The following is a 14,699-nucleotide window of genomic DNA, read 5'->3' as shown; positions in this document are numbered from 1 at the left end:
GAAATGAGGAACTGAATCGTCAGTAATGAGGTACTAGGATGACTTTGTTCCTTGCTCGCTGTTCAAATCACTTATCCATTCCTTGTAAAAGGTGCAAGTCATGGCTCATTAGCCCAGCGGTGGACACCATATCATATATGCTATTAAGATGCTTATGAGAAGCTCACACAGCCAAGTCTTGTCCCTGTTCTCGGAAGCACTGATTCCCTCCACTCTCGCCCAATCACTTAGAGGTGAAGCTTGAAGGCGTGCTTCAAATTAATCTCCTTCTGCAGTGGGAAAGAAAGAGAACTCCAGTCCCGTAAAGGATTTAAAAGGTGAAAAGGGCACACATCAACACCATGTGAATAGTGGGGGCAGGGAGGAAAGGACTGGGCCCAACCCCTTGGCTCCTTCTTCAAATTAATTTGTCAGACATTCCCCTTTCTCTCTCCACTTTCACTTTCTTTGTTCCTCGTTCCATTTTATGGAAAATTTGCCAACCCCTTTCTGCTTTGAAGTCATGTCTGTTTTCTGAACTGTCAGAGCACATCACCCCATGTTGGCCATCGTCCATGACTGGCGCGCCAAAATCTGGGCGGCCTCATTATGGCAAAAAAAGCTGATAATCACAGCAGGGTGTGCAAAGGGAACCATTTCCTCATTTTGGACTGCATGAGGACACACCCATGTTCTATTTCACCACTCAAGGACTGTTGCTGAAAGATAGTAACATAGTAAAGATCTATTATTTTCCACCAGTTCGTAAGTTTTTCATTTCTGTTCATCATCAGTTATGAAAGGCCAAGTTTTCATAATAAGACAAAAAAAAATTTTTTGACAGACTGTTTTGTATCACTTTTAAACCAGTTGCTTCATCTGGAGAATTAGTAGGGCATGAGGAGGGGTGCCTTTGAAGGTAAACCTTTCCCTTCATGTGAATTATTATTTTCAGGTACAGGGATTGCAATGATCTAGAGACCAGTAAATCAAAGCCAGGGATTACTCTTCATGTACAATTGCTCTTTTTCACTGAAGAGTCCTTGACGCATTAAGACATATTGAATAAAAAGGTCAAAGAAAACAGGTGATGGTTGCTTATTTTTAAGGATTTTTTCCATCAGTTTCATATGCTGCTTGTCTTTTAAGTGGCAAAATTTTATATGTTAAATGAAATTGCCAATAAAAGAGGTTTTATGAGTTTGAGAGTGCAATGAAAACCCTGTGTGAGACCATGTTCTGAGATGATCTTAACCAGGCTTATAGTCTAATCAAATCTGTAACCCAGGATATGAAAAGAATGACAGACCTTATTTTAAGCGCTAGAACATCCTGGAATAGAATCAAGAGTACAGGCATTCAGTGCGAAAATGATGGCCCTGTTATTCCAGACGTGGTGGATGAACTCAGTGACTGCATAACGGGTGGCTCAAGGCCCTTACTGTCACCACTTTCAAAGCAGGACTCATGGTGGGTAAGGATGACAAGAGAAGCAAACCAGCCAAAATCCTATCATATGTAATAATACATGATCAGATAAGATATTCCTTTCACAAACATGTGTCGTGAGTACAGATAATGGAGCCAATAATGTAGATTTGTATTTGATTAGGAATTAATGAATATTGGCACTTAAAGCACTGAGCAAGTGTCCAGAGAGGAATGGAGAAAGCTAACTGTATTTTCTTACAATCCAGTGACTGATCTGTTGTGACTCTTCTTGTAGAATGGCTCAGCAAGCCAGCAGAATAATGTTTTTTTAAAAGACTTTGCCTTGACTTCGTTTCAAAACAGCATTATGTTCCCTTTGACAGCACAGTGTAAGCATCTGCAATGAAGAGGAACACATTAGACATTAGGAAAGGAATGACTGTGAGTGACCATGGGCTGGAAATGAAGCCTACTGAAAAAATCCATGTTAAAAAGATAGTAATGTTTTTATTTTTTTGAAGGAAAACAAAACAAATCAAATTACAGAAAACTATAACTTTTTCATTATGACGGTGCTGTTGAAGAGAAAAATTACAACTCTTAAAATGTTAGTGTTAGATCACTTTATATAATGTGTTCCCCTCCTGAGTAGTGCAGCAGAAAAGCTTTTGTTTTTATTATCGGTCACAAGATGGAATAAACTATCAGTGCCACAGAAAGTACAATATGAGCACAAAATTGGTTACCAAATGAAAAACTAAGACCAAAATTATCCATGCTCTCTGAGTGGGATAGATAGCATACTTCCCTGTAAATCACTAGCCAATTGCAGGCATCTGTGAGTTCCTCTATGTAAACGAGAGTAGATTTCCTCTGAGTGTGCAGCATGTAAAGAAAAAAGGATGCAGTTGGTTAGCTTCATATGTCTTGGAGGAAGTCTTCACTATTGTCAATGGATTTAGAATCCCCCAAAATGAAATAACATATGAATACATTGCATTTGTTGTGCTTATCAGTACCAATTTAACATACTGTATGTGCAACCAAGGATACCCAACAAACATGTTCAGACATAGATTACTGCTCTGACACACGTCTAAAAATTCATGAATAACATGAATAAATCATCACTTTATTACATCATAAGGCAAATAGGACATTACAGAACAACTGATATTGTATGTAAATTGTGATTTTTTTATGCATACCAATCTAAAGTTTAGCGTTCTGCAAGGTTCTGCTTTTTTCTTTTATATATGCTACCTCTGGATAAAATCATTTGTAAACATGACATTCGCTTCCACTGTTATGCTGATGACGCACAGTTTTATGTTTCAGCAAAGCCAGATGAGAGGCACTAGCTTAATAAAATTGAGGAAACTGTTAAGGACATTAGACAGTGGATGCTTATTAACTTCCTCCGACTTAATTCTGACAAGACAGAAGTATTTGTGCTAGGACTACATGCAGGAAGATGTAAGCTTTCTGATTACTCTGGATGGCCTTTCTGTTTCATCATGTGCAGCAGTAAAAGACCTTGGTGTGATTATTGATTCCAGTCTTTGATTTGAAGCTCATGCAGATAATATTACTAGGATAGCCTTCTTGCATCTCAGAAAAAAATATGTCACTAAATGAGGCAGAATAAATTGGCAGAGGTTTCTCTTACAAAGCTCCACAGTGATGAAACAGCCTTCCATTTAGTGTTCAGGAACTAGACATAGTCAATGTTTAAGTCTAGGCTGAAAACTTATTTGTTTAGTCAAGCCTTTTGTGCACAGTTTTTTTTTTATTTCTTAGGAAAAGGAGCAGATCTGGAGGGTTCATGTGTAAAGGCATAGTGTTTTGGTGACCTGGGATGTTTGGATGTTGTCACCCCCCTACTCTCACGTATTCACTCAGGTTTGTTCATGGTAGAATGGCTGGCTGCTTTATGTCTCAGGGTTACCTTCTGGCTTTCCCTTTTAGCTATGCTGTCATAGCTAGTCTTGCCAGACTCCCTGCTTGCTCTCTGTACACAATATACATTGTCTTTAACCATTATGTGACAGTAAGCATACTAAATGTCTCTCTCTCTCTCTCTCTCTCTCTCTCTCTCTCTCTCCTTCTCTCTCTCTCTGTCAAACTACACATGCTACCCCTATGTTTCCAGTGATCCTGACCCCTTCTGCTTACCAGACCTGCCTGATCCATCCTGATACCCTACTTCTGGTTAGAATGCTCCTCACTTGGAAACCACTTTTTACTGCTAAGGCAGACCCCACAGAGTGCATCAGTATGGTCTGAAATTGCAACATATAAACTGAATAAATGAGTTAAATGGAGGCCAATATATATAAGTAGAGCTTCAGTAATTATCTTAGCTGTGATATATAAATATAAGCTATGCTGTAAACCACTTTTAAAACAGGGTTAAATTAATTCTTTCATGATTGATACATATAAACAAATGGAAACTATTTAGAAAAATAATGATGTCATACTCATTTTCTTGCTAATTATGGGACCAATTTTTTTCTATATATTATTTCACCAAATATAATAAATAAATTGATATAGGAAATTCTAAATAATAATATTTATAATAGTATATACATATAATATTATAAGAGTAATTTTCAAGCTTGATCAACTCTATCTTGCTCAACATATACACTATATTGCCAAAAGTATTCGCTCACCCATCCAAATAAACAGAATCAGGTGTTCCAATCACTTCCATGGCCACAGGTGTATAAAATCAAGCACCTAGGCATGCAGACTGTTTTTACAAACATTTGTGAAAGAATGGGTCACTCTCAGGACCTCAGTGAATTCCAGCGTGGAACTGTGATAGGATGCCACCTGTGCAACAAATCCAGTTGTGAAATTTCCTCACTCCTAAATATTCCACAGTCAACTGTCAGCTGTATTATAAGAACGTGGAAGTGTTTGGGAACGACAGCAACTCAGCCACGAAGTGGTAGGCCACGTAAACTGACGGAGCGGGGTCAGCGGATGCTGAGGCGCATAGTGCGAAGAGGTCGCCAACTTTCTGCAGAGTCAATCGCTACAGACCTCCAAACTTCATGTGGCCTTCAGATTAGCTCAAGAACAGTGCGCAGAGAGCTTCATGGAATGGGTTTCCATGGCCGAGCAGCTGCATCCAAGCCATACATCACCAAGTGCAATGCAAAGCGTCGGATGCAGTGGTGTAAAGCACGCCGCCACTGGACTCTAGAGCAGTGGAGACGCGTTCTCTGGAGTGACGAATCGTGCTTCTCCATCTGGCAATCTGATGGACGAGTCTGGGTTTGACGGTTGCCAGGAGAACGGTACTTGTCTGACTGCATTGTGCCAAGTGTAAAGTTTGGTGGAGGGGGGATTATGGTATGGGGTTGTTTTTCAGGAGCTGGGCTTGGCCCCTTAGCTCCAGTGAAAGGAACTCTAAATGCTTCAGCATACCAAGACATTTTGGACAATTCCATGCTCCCAACTTTGTGGGAACAGTTTGGAGCTGGCCCCTTCCTCTTCCAACATGACTGTGCACCAGTGCACAAAGCAAGGTCCATAAAGACATGGATGACAGAGTCTGGTGTGGAGGAACTTGACTGGCCTGCACAGAGTCCTGACCTCAACCCCATAGAACACCTTTGGGATGAATTAGAGCGGAGACTGAGAGCCAGGCCTTCTCGTCCAACATCAGTGTGTGACCTCACAAATGCGCTTCTGGAAGAATGGTCAAAAATTCCCATAAACACACTCCTAAACCTTGTGGACAGCCTTCCCAGAAGAGTTGAAGCTGTTATAGCTGCAAAGGGTGGGCCGACGTCATATTGAACCCTATGGATTAGGAATGGGATGTCACTTAAGTTCATATGCGAGTCAAGGCAGGTGAGCGAATACTTTTGGCAATATAGTGTATTTACATTTATAAATATTATTTTTGTTGTTAGTCCAGAAAGTCACTTTCCAGAATACAAGTCACCACAGACTACAATCATAAAAACATCTTACTCTACTGGCATGTTCTCACGAACCTGTATACTAATCATGCACATCTGATTCCAGTTACACACACTGTCTATATAAACACACTGACTATAAAAACCCTGCATCAGATCACAGTAACACTCTGTGTATGCTTGTCTGAACTTATCACACCTTTCGTATCTGAGCCTGTTTGTTTGTTTTTTGATTCCTGCTTGTTGTATTATGGATTTTGCACTGTTTTCAATTTTGCTTTGGTGTTTGTATTGTGTTTATGTTCTGTATTTGTTTGCCAGTGTTTCATAAATTCTTATCTGACTCTTAACTCCATTAAACACAGATGATGTGCAATGTTAAAAATTATTATTATGTTATTTCATTTGGAATAAATAAAAAATAAAAACATTTTCTGTAAATTTATTTTGGATTTATGGGGCCCAGAAATGCTTTGGCCTTAGCATTTGAATGATCCTATGTTTATTTCCCAACAACACCCACCCTAAAACCCAAATCTGACTTTCTGAGATCTTCTGCTGATAAAAGATCTGTTCAATCATGCCAGTGTTGGAGGATTATTATGAGTCTGATATAAACTTATCAGTTTGAGCATCAGGTCATCAGTGTCAGGTAATAAAAGGTAATGTGCCCACAAATCACAGTTAGAAGAGATAAACTTTAAGATCTCTGCTGTCTCTGGGTTCATTTTTATCCCACGGCCTCTGTCAGATGGAGTTACGACTTGTTGGTACTTAATTTGTTAGACAGAGGACAAAGATGGGTTAACATTTTCCCAAACGTGACCAGTTCCTGAGGATAAAGCAAGATTTTTTGATAAGATAAGCATACTTTCAAAATAAGTTCTAGTAAATAATTGAAAATAGTTGTCACTATGTCTTGTCATGGCCTTAAAACTCTGGCATCTTTTAGACCTCCTGCAGGTTCTTGTTTCCTCTCATTGGCTAGATAACTACTGATGTCCTCATTTTTGTTCTGAGGGAGATACCAATTTCAGACTTTCCGAACAAATATAGGATTTTTTTCTCAGATACCACAGATTTCAGAGCCGGCTATATTAGATATCTCTGCTATCTTGTCGACAGGATAATGTCCTAGTGCTGAAAGTGGGTCAGACTGACACTGCAGAATAGCTACCGTCTAACATGCCATATTCCTGTCACAATATCCGATTCTCTCTATTTATTTATCTTTCAACAAAATATTTTGTCATTTTGAAATACTTACTCAGTTTTCTCAAGCCTAGAAGGAAAAACAAAACTAGAAAATGCTGATAATCCATTCAGCCAGACATTGCACAAGATCATATGTGATGCCTAAAATGTACTGGTTTATATTACATGTTAAATATTGTTCTAGATTTGTTTGCTCTGGTGGTTAAGTAACCTCGCTCTCCGGTGAGTGTGTCTGTGCAGCACACCGAGCAGCCACTGGTATTCGCAAATTTTTTGCTGCTTTTGGAGAGTCCTGCATTTTGAAAAGGAAAAGAGAAGTTCACACATCTCCTTCACACACTCCCAGAGACTTCCTGCAGAAATGTTGCTGTATAAAATACAGGTGGGCCACCTGGCTGTTTCAGCAGGATATTAGGAAAAAACCTTCATATTTTCATCAATAAGCCTTTCTGTCTTCTGTGTACTAGTCATCAGAAAAGTGCATATTAGAGCTATTATCATGGTTTGGTGAAGGTCCAGTTTCCTGCCGCTGCTGAAGAAAATGTGCTCTGAACACAGGTCTCATTTCATTTCTCCTCAGTGTGCTCTGACCTCAGCAGACATGATTACACGGCAGCTGTGACTGATAAAATGTACTGTGAAAGCATGCACTGCAATTACACAACTGGGTTCACATATTGATGTCTCATTCTATTCCATATCCTCGGTTTGGATTTTGTCAGGACTGAATAAATCTTTACTGAGTTGACTTGGGATGATACGCAGTCCTGAACAACTTCATGCTTCATGCAGCAACCTGCTGAGGAGGGACATTACCTATCTCTGTGATTTTAATTCAAAAAAACACCTAGTACCTAAAGGTATGTACATTTCACCAGATCATCGTGAGCACTGAAGATATTATGACAAGAAAGTCCAGCAGGGTTGAACATTTGTGAAACCAAGTGCAACAGAAACTCTAATAAGAAAAATGTACAGAATGGTATGATGGAGCAAGGCTAATTTCTTTCTAGCTCAGAGAGTAGATTCCTGCAGTGAGAGAGAGTGAAATAAAGTGAAACACTCACTAACTTATGCCACTCACACATTCATAACAGATCATTAGCATTATTTATTAAGGTGTATGGTTCATGGGAAATGAAGGTAAATGTGTTGGATTATTTACCCTGTGATCAAAAGGCCTTTGAGAGAGAACCTTAATGTAACTAGAATAAGAACACTAATGCATTATACAATAAAAATAGAAATTATACAGAATAATAGATCATAAGAAACATATTAATGAGATACAGTGTTTTAACATTTTTACCATATTTGGTTTTTGGAAGAAACACATCCCGCAAGACATTGCGCCTCCACACCAGCAGAGGTCCTCCTATGCTGAATACTATTTTTTTCATCAGCCATTAAACTCTTCCTGTATACAAACTATATAAAAACAGGTTTGATCATCCATTCACTGCAAAGTCTTGCCAATTTTAACATTCATGTGAGTAATGAGCCTTGAATTTTGTTTTCTCATTTGCCTGCCCTTGACCGTTCTGATTTTTATTTTTTTGTGTGTGTGTTTGATCGTTGCCATTATTTTAACTGATTTTGGATTCTGTTTTTGAGTTTGTAAATAAACATCCTTCTCACATGTCTCCTGAGTCTTGCTTGTTGCACAAAACCTTGAAACAGTGAAAAAAAAAAAAAAAATAGACTGAAATTGCAGCTTCCTATGTGCTTGTGATATAATGCACTGCTTTATTAGCATCATTCGCATGCTATTGATTGATATAAGATTTTAGCTCTCAAATTTAATATACTGACCAGCCTTCACCGCTGATTTTGTTCTAGCCAGCCCTCTTAACTGCAACACCATCTTGTGGTTTATGTAGGAGATGAAGTTTGACTTCTCTGCATTGGGCCTGGTTTGACCCTCAGAGGGGTCGTGCTGAACATTGCACAATCCAAAGCCAAGGCACGTTTTTAACTTATATTCATTCCCAGGTCCCTGTCCTCATACGCCTCAAACACTCAATTTCACCTGCAGCTGTGGGACCAGATACTGGGGGAAAGGATAACAGTGACATCAGTAATGATGCTCAATCTCACTGATGAGTCTTTGGCAAATCAGTCATTTTCAGTCCGTGTCCTGAATTAATAAAAACTGACAGTGGAAAGGAAACTATGATCAATTTATAAGACTATATGCCAGATAAACTACATCACCTTAGTTTAGATATTTGTTTTTAATTATGCTATGATAAATGTGTAGTAGATATCATGAGTATAAATATATCAACTGATTATATTTTTAATTACAAACTAAATGGAACTGAATGCAGATCAGAAAATAAATTACCTGATGTATATTTTTTCATTTTGTAAATATTTCATCTTTAAAACTGCTTGAAATGTTTCTTTCTTTCTTTCTTTCTTTCTTTCTTTCTTTCTTTCTTTCTTTCTTTCTTTCTTTCTTTGTTTCTTTCTTTAGTAAGTTAAATATTATCTTTTTACTCTTTTCAGTATGTAAAATTAAATTTTTGTTTTTGTTTTAATGCAGCGGTTATTCTGTTGCAGCTGCAGTTATTTGATATTATGTACCATAATATATATTGTGTATCATACAAATATCTACACCTACTAACAGGACCATTAATAACTTTCACGTATAAATTATTATATTTAAACATAACCAAAAAGGAGTCCCAAAAGCCCTAAAAATTAATCATCCAACTAACCACCGAAAGCATGACATGATGAAGGTCAGAGCTTGTTCTATAACTAGAAACTGACAGTGCAGATAAACACATATTACCCATGATTAATCATTGTGGATAGCAGGAGAGCATGGATTACGCCATCTGTGATTCGTTGTACTATTGCTCTTGTGTGTCGACACTGTACTCTTCTAGAAAGTCTCTTAAGTAGGTGAGAAGAAAGGAGAAAAGACTTGTGAGTTATAATTAGTTATTGGCCTTTATATAAAAAATTCTACATGGCAAGAGATTTAGAAACCAATCTGAGCAAATGCAAATACAGCAAGAGCCTGAAAATCAACCAGTCAGAGAGAGAGAGAGAGAGAGAGAGAGAGGGAGAGAGAGAGCGATAAGGGGACAATAAGAATTTCAGTCTCTGTATACATACATCTGTTATGCTGTTCGAAATTGAAGATTAAGTTAGCAGAAATGGATTTTTATCATCCAAAAATGTCCCTGGTTTTAATTTCGAATGGAATATCTATTTTGTTATGCACATTTTTGTTACTTCAGCTCTTTGAATTTCTAAAGCTTGTCTTACTCATCTTTTTACTTAACATAAAGAAGCTTTAACCTGATCATTTGATATGGCAACAAAGCCCAGACCTACTTCATACACCACAGCAAAAAGGAAATGAGAAGGAAGCAATGCTGACCATCTGCAGACTAACACACAGACGTTTAGGAAAGCTCTACAATGATCTGGATCCCAGTTTTGTTTCTGCTCTGTTACTGATTTGTGCTGTTTTCAGTCAATGCTTAATTCCTGCGCTGTTCTCTAACCTGCAAAGGGCAAAGCAGAGAAGTCGAGTTCACTCAAAGTAAACAGTTCCCACTTCTGCACAGATTACCAGGCAGGTATAAACAGGCCTGGATTTAGGGTAATTTTCTTAAATCTTTTATAAATGTGTTCATAACATGACTGTACAGTAAATAATAAAGTCAATGTACATGTATAATAAACATATTTGCTCCGTTCACTGCTGTATTGCAGTTTGTTTTACTGTAGTTCAGCCTCGTTTTGAGTAATTCATTTAAACCCGGCATATTTCAGTGTACTACACTGTATTTCAGTGTGTGTCGTGTTAACTGGTTCATTGTGTATCTCTTATACTTCTAATTGTATGTTGTGACCTTTGATTCAGGTTCTATTCAAAATTGCTGTGCACTGTGGTCAAGGAATTATTTGTCTTTAAATTTTACTTGTAACACACCTCTATTTGTGAAATCCCAAACAAAGAACAAGTTGTTTACTTTTACTTACGTTTTAAAAAATTTCGCTCCCATCGACTGTCACTTAGTAAAAACAGTAGTCAGAGTAAAACCCCAGTTTAGAAAACCATATTTTGTTTCTGGAGTCTTCTTCCTTGTACACCTGACTACATATTTCTAATAAAATGTTTTACTTACAATAAGTAGTTTTAGTCTAAATGACATTGTTTCCTCAAACAAGCAGTTTTCATTTAGAATTGAACTGACTCGTGTACTCGTGTCCAAGTATAACTCTCAGAAAAGCCTCCTGGGTGAAGCTCTCTCGTGAAGTTGCTTGAGAAAATGCCAAGAGTGTGCAAAGCTCCAACAGAAATACAGTTAAAGTGAATTTTGATTTGTTTAACACTTTTCATGGTCACTGCACTAATCTCATGTCCATACTGCTGTTGTCATTATACTGTAACACAATCATTATACTAAAATAGTAGACAATTGTAAACAAAAACCCTTGGATGAGCAGGTGTGTTTTAACTGGCAGTATACATGACATACAATCATAAACAAGCTTTAACACACAAAAAAGGCCACACAAGCACTGCGATTTTTATCACCATGCTATCACAATCCATGCAGAAATTGCTGACACGGTAACCCACAAGCCTGCTTGCCAAGCGCTTTCCCACACTCTCCGTCTCTCTCTGATGGTCTATATCGTAGCAAGATGGCACTTTTTTCAAGGCTGAGTGTAATATTTATCACAATGCGTTTTGGAGTTTACTTTAGCTCAGTTAATACATAAAACGTTACTGGTATGTAATACACATGCACAAGAACATCTATGCTTATCACATACATAAAACACTTTCTTTAACTGAAGATCTGCATCTCTGCTGATGATATTTGCACATGTTTGATGGCTATTCTCCCTGACTACACTTGGATCTCTCATAAAACATGTCAGTGGAAGTTTCACATCCTCATCCAGATTAAGGCTTGAGAGACACACAGCACCTCAGGCCTCCGGCTCTCTTCCTGCTTCAACCAAGGGCCGGCTCCTGCCTTTGAGGTCTTTCTATTCTCTGATCTGTCTCTTTCAATTCTGCTCCATGACCATGATCTTTTCAAAAGTCTTTAAAAAGAACTGCAACATGATTGGAGAAAGCACAATCTGTAGTGAAGTGCATTGACCACAAGTACGCCTGACTCCTGGCTACCTTGTATGTGTGGCAACCCTCACACGGTAGCCCAAAGACTCCAAGGCTGTGAATATTCTGCATTTCCTTGAAAAATATATTGTTTGCAAAATTATTGTTTGCGATACATTTATACAAATAAATGTAATAAATGATCCTGAAATGTTTAATAAATGATTCTGAAGTGTCAAATAATGATCCTGAAATGTTTAATAAATGATCCTGAAGTGTCAAATAATGTCAAACAAAAAGGCAAAAGTATGAATTTTATTAGAAAATCTAAAAAAAAAAAAAGAAGTAATGTAATGTAATAAAAATGTAATAGCTGTTAGTTATTATTAGTTAACTTTAATAGAATTAATATTTAACAGAAAATGTTTAATAATGCTTAACAGAAAAATATTTCTGAATTTAATTTAATGTTATTTAACAGAGAATGATTGATTATGGGCTGAAAGCCACAAGCTACTTTTCTGATTGATTAAATTTAAATCTATAATTGTTTTATTATTTTCATCATATTTTTTAATCTTCAGAGTTGAAGATTAAAAAATATTTAATATATTAAATATTTTATATATAATATATATATATATATATATATATATATATATATATATATATATATATATATATATATATATATATATTTATATTTTATATATATAAATAAAATATTATATATAAAATATTATAAAAGATTCATGTTTTTGTCTATTAAAATGTTAGATTTGATCTTCGGTTCTTAATCCCTAACTATTGTGGCTTGTGGTATTTACCCAAAAGTGAAGGTATAGTAATTTTAGTAATTTCTGACAGAAAACAAAAACCAGCATGAGTACAGCAAAAAAGTAGGGGAAAAAAGATCTATAAGAAGAAAAATAGAAATTGATTTCAGCCAGGATATTAATTTTGATTGTGGATATTTTAAAGTTTGTCTTTTGTAGTTGAGTTTTATAATTTATTTAGATTTAATAAAATATGGATTCCAAAGTACAAGCCTAAAAGTTTCTAACTCAGCATCCCAGCTAAATTTCTGGCCAGTTGATAGAGTAAATTGCTGTAGTTACTTAAAAGTTCCTAGACAGATGGAAGAGATGATACGGAATTGTGTGTATTTAGACTGTCATCTGCATATAAACTGATATATGACTTTTACTAGATAACTGAGATGACAGATGTTAATTATGTAATGCTGACCCATTAAAATATAGCCCAACTACATCTGTTTGTTTTTCTTTTGTAAGTGTCAAAAGAGACTGAAAATAAAAATCATTTTTTGTCAATAATGGTAGTGAATAATGAGAAGAAGAAGAATCATCATCATCATCATCACTAGTTTAAAAAATAATCCTGAAATTATGATCAACATGTTTAAACAGTTATTATGCTTTATTTTTAGAGCTCAAATGGCAGTTATGTGAAACTCTTCAAATAAAACAGAATATAATAAATACAATAGACATGGAGCCAAATAATAGCTTTAATAGCAGAGCAGATTTGTGGATCATCTGTCCTGTAAACATAGGCCTATTTGTCTTGTGCATTCTTTAAATGACTTAAATGTTAACATTGTACATGAAAATAAACACACACTGTGTGGGGGGGAAGGGCTTTGTCTCCATTCTTCACTTTTATTCTGTTCTTCACTTTTCCCCTGTTTTCCATGCGTTGCTTATCAAGCATTTACCGAAGAGCATATCTGAGCAGTGGGCCAAGCCTAACCCTTTTACAGTCACCCAAGCACTCCTTAAAAGCATGTGTTGAACACTTTCAGAGGTGCTTGAATTTAATATATGTATGAGAGCCTTAATTTTCACAAAAACACCCCTTGCATCTTGTTCCTAATGTTATCCTGAGCCTGGATTATAAGGTAACAAGGTCCTGGTGTTGGTAGTAATTTCACATTAACACTGGATATGTAATATTTGCACATTTTACCCATTACTGGTTACTGAAGGATATTTTAAATATCCTCCTTAACATTTCAACAAGCCATTATTACCCAGCTGAAATAACATAGCAATATTGCATATATACATTCCATAAAGATGTTTATTTTTTTTTTAAAAAAGTAGTGTTTTATCTCTCTCTTATTTTAGAATGGTGTCAAAGGGTTATACATATTCCAAATCCTTCATGGCCTGACAATAAGCTAATTTCAATATTTGCCCTGATAGCATTTGTTATCCTTACTCGTGGAGAACAGGACTCATTTAAACTGCTGTCTCAATTATTGATTTTTCAAGGAGCAAAGGTTGAGGACACTTTTTCAACTAGGCTCTGACACAATCTGGGCAGTAAAGCGGATTTCCATCAGTGAGAAGGAGTGACTAGAGCAGAGGGATCCAGAGAGCACTGCTGGCCAAGCAGCATTTCCTTCAGCTGAGAGTGCAGTGGGAACTCACTTTTATAAAGTTGTCCAAAAGTGATCCGTTAAGACACAAGAGAATGTGTTTTGAATTTCCTGTCTTTTTGTGTCTTTGCCTCAAAATGAAACAGGACCTGCAACTTTGAATAGCGTAATGCTGTAATCCTTTATCAGTGAACTATGTAAACTAGGAAGTCAATAAGAATTCTTAGTAGACACCAGTCTCAGAGTTTTACACGTAATCAATGGTAAACAGCCTGTACAGAAAAGTGCCTGATAATGAAAAGATGTCCTTTAGGTTTTTGTTACATTAGCTAAAGATTTTTCTCATGCTTTTGAAATGTGAACACTTTTCTTTTAAATTTAGTGATAATGTATGTCTTTAGCTCTTATTTTTATATCCCATATAAACATATAAACATCTCATATAAACCTCATATAAACATTTATCAGTCATGATCATGAATATCCTGTATTTTTTACTTTTACAGATTTAGGTATTTTGGTTTAAAGTTCAACTTTAGGCACTCTTCACCAGCACATAATCTTATTGTGTCTATTTTATCGATTGTACCATGTTGACTGCTGGATTCTGTTTGGTCATAAGGTG

The sequence above is a fragment of the Hemibagrus wyckioides genome, linkage group LG03 (assembly GCF_019097595.1).
Source record: "Hemibagrus wyckioides isolate EC202008001 linkage group LG03, SWU_Hwy_1.0, whole genome shotgun sequence".
In the NCBI taxonomy this organism is placed as follows: Eukaryota; Metazoa; Chordata; class Actinopteri; order Siluriformes; family Bagridae; genus Hemibagrus; species Hemibagrus wyckioides.
Note: the sequence above shows the minus strand (reverse complement) of the source record.